This window comes from Cervus canadensis, chromosome 13 (genome assembly GCF_019320065.1).
Source record: "Cervus canadensis isolate Bull #8, Minnesota chromosome 13, ASM1932006v1, whole genome shotgun sequence".
Lineage (NCBI taxonomy): Eukaryota > Metazoa > Chordata > Mammalia > Artiodactyla > Cervidae > Cervus > Cervus canadensis.
In genome coordinates, this window is record NC_057398.1 from 42037819 (window position 1) to 42041353 (window position 3535).

Consider the following 3535-nt stretch of genomic DNA (forward strand, 5'->3'; position numbering starts at 1 on the left):
TGAGCTACGGGCTAACATAGGCTGTGGAGAGGGTGCAGTCCTACCAGGGCTATGGAAGAGCATGGACTGTGACAGACAAAGACAGTACCACTGCTCTGAATAGATGGCTGGCTGAGGGAGAAAACGTCTCAGACGCCAGGAATCTGACGTGACTTGAAGAGGTTTTTGGTAAGTACACTAAGAGCCAGAGGTTACAAAAGTGACCAAGACGTGGGGCCTGCCCTGGAGAAACTTACAGCCTTCTGAGGGAGAGTGGGGTTCAGGCCCAGCCTGCAGAGGTGGTACCTGTGGGTGCCCAGGGTACTGGCACTCAGATGAAAGGCCATAGCCTTGCTTTTCTTACGGAGCCTGCCGCTGCCTGCACAGCCTTTAGCTGTGTGCTGGCCCCACGCCGGCCACATCAGGTGTCACAGAAAATAAAGATCCTTTTCCACACAGCAGTCCTTCAAGTACTTGAAGAGTTACTGCTGATGCCAAACCAGAATCACTCCTGTTCTCCAAATCCTTCGCAAAGCTTTCCTTGTAGAGTGAAGCAGATGGTGTTTACCTTCGCTGACCTTTCTGACCATTCTGACCTTCCTGGACTTACGCCAACCAAGAAAGATGGTCGGCTCCTCCCTTGCATTCTGGATTGTCTGCCCAGTCTCCCTTGGTCTCCTCTCCTACCATTTTGCCTTGATGCTGTTTGTAGTCTCAGGGTTTTGGCTCCTGATCTCCTTCAGGATTTGGTCCCAGACTCTCCAGTCTCTTTCCCTCTAGGGTCTCCCTCATTCAGTCTCCATGGACTCAGCCCTAAGCTGAAATTGGCCTGACGCTGGCCCCTTAATATGGTTCAGACTCTTCCTGCCAGTACAAGTCTAGGGTCTCAAAGAAGGACATACATTTGAATCTGACTTTAGGAACTTATAATAGGGGCAAGCAATAAAGAAGAAGGAAAACTTGTATATTCACCAGATTCATATATTCATTACAGGAAAAAAAAAAAATGTGTGTGTGTGTGCTCAGTCAGTTCAGTCGTGTCGGACTCTTCATGACCCTATGGAATATAACCCACCAGGCTCCTCTGACCGTCAGATCCTCCAGGCACCAATACTGGAGTGGGTTGTCATTTCCCTGGCTAAGGGATCTTCCCAATTCAGGGATGGAACCCATGTCTCCGGCATCTCCTGCATTGGCAGGCGGATTCTTTACCACTGAGCCATGTGGGAAGCTCCCATAGTTAAAAATAACACTCTTTAATTAAAAAATAAAAAGTGTATGTATAGTGTGTGTACATATGTGTGTGTGTTTGTTTGTTTGTGTGTTGGAATTGTGAATAAATTTCTCCCCTTCAATGCCTCTCCTCTTAATCTGAAGTTGTTAAATTTCTAAAACCTAATAAATATTAGCATTTTAAGAAATACACCTGACCCTTGAATAATATAGATTTGAACTGGCTGGATCCTCTCATATCCAGGTATTTCTCAGTAATAAATACTACAGTGCTACATGGACTGTGGTTGGTTGAATCCCCAACCAAATGTGGAGGAACCATGGATACCAAGGGCCAATGGTAAATTACACATGAAACATGAATTAATACTTTGAAGTTGTTCAAAGTCAACTATGATAGAACAGGCTGTCTGTTTGTGTGAGCCACGTGAGGCTGGCCTCACCTCAGCTTGTGGGTTTGGAGCAGAAACCACAAGATGCACCTCTGGTTCTGCATCCTCCATGCTCCCTAGCTCATAGCTTGCTCTCTCCTGAACCCTGGTGGCCCTCATTATCCTCCTGGGCATGCACTCTCTCATTTAGGCTTTTCTCCTTTCCTTGCATCCGCCTTATATCTCTAACTAGATTGAAAGCTCCTAGAGGCAGCTTTCCATGCGGACTTAGCAGACCAAGTGTCATAACTTTGTGAAGTCCCAAGTCCTAGAACAATGCCCTCCATGTAATTCAATAAATGGTTGTTGATGGGAATGCTATTACATAGCTGGATATTGATTTGAGAGGCCTGACTGCACAAATTGCTTAATCCTTAAATAAAAAGCTTAATTAACTGGAGGAGTACTTTTCTGAAATAGAGGCAGTGCTTCTGAATGATAAATTTATATTTTTATTCTGTACTTGGTGCTCTTGCCTCTAGAATATTATAGGGGAAATCAACCTGGAGAATGTGTGAAGCTGTTATTAGTCTTGCTACAAGAAGTAGCTTGATTTAGTTTCACTCTTGATTCATCTTTAATTACCAGAGTTCATGCATGGAATATTCACCAGAAAATCAAGAGAAGGGGGTCAGAAGGACCACATCTTCTTTTTCCAGAAAGTGCTTTTTAATGAGTTTAATGGAAAACCCACATTTTAGTATGGTCATTTCAGCTAAACTTGAGTTTGAATCCCCTCTTCTTCATTTATCAGCTCTGGCATGCTACAATCCTCCAAGTTGCAATTTACTTTTTAGTAAAATGTATATCATAATAATCTCTGAGTAGATCAGCCAGCTTTTCAGATGGAACTAACCCATAAGACCAGTTTGGGAATTCAATGATATACAGGCTTTAAAATGCTTCTCTTAGGGTCTGGTCCAAAAACAGGGGCCCCATAATAGTAACTAAAAATATAACAATATCTCTGTTTCACTTCCTTAGCGACTTTGAGAGACTATCCATGGTGTTCATGTACAAACAGGTCACCCATTGAATTGAGTTTTTAGTGTTCAACTGTGGGGTGATAACCTTTCTGTGGTTATCACAGCCTTCTGGTAATCAAAGGGCCCCAGACACATATGCTCCTCGAAGGATAAAAATACTTTTAATACAAAAACCACTTCCTAATTCATCTGCTGAGTTTAGAGTATTTCTGTGAGTGCATATCCAACCACTGAACTTGCACAAAAGAATCTGACTTATTTTACTCAGCTCAAGGGTCACCTTCTCTGTGCATCCTTTCCAATCACCTGTCCACTGTCACCATCAGACTGAGTTAGATACCCTTTTGTGGGACTCGCACAGGAATGCATGTGTATACACAGTCTCCTCTATATCATTACAATTAAATTTCTATATTCATCTCTTCACTTGGTCTTTGAGTTCCATCAGGACCAAGACTGCATTTTTTTTTTTAATACGGCTTCTTCTTTTTTTCTTTTTCTTTTTTGGCTGCTCTGGGTCTTTGTTGCTGTGTGTAGGCTTTCTCTAGTTATGGTGAGCAGCAATTTTATAGTTTCAAAGCATGGGCTTCTCATTGCAGTGGCTTCTCTTGTAGCACATGGGCTAAGTTGCCCCTTGGTATGTGGAATCTTCCTGGACCAATGATCAAATCCATGTCCCCCACATTGGCAGGAGGATTACTAACCACAGGATCACCAGGGAAGTCCAGGACTGTATCTGATTTACCTGTATGTCTCCAGAGAGTAGCTTAAATGATAGCACAGAATCAGGTCAGTTCAGTTCAGTCACTCAGCCGTGTCCAACTCTTTGCAACCCCATGAATTGCAGCACACCATGCCTCCGTCCATCACCAACTCCCGGAATTTACTCAAACTCATGTCCATCGA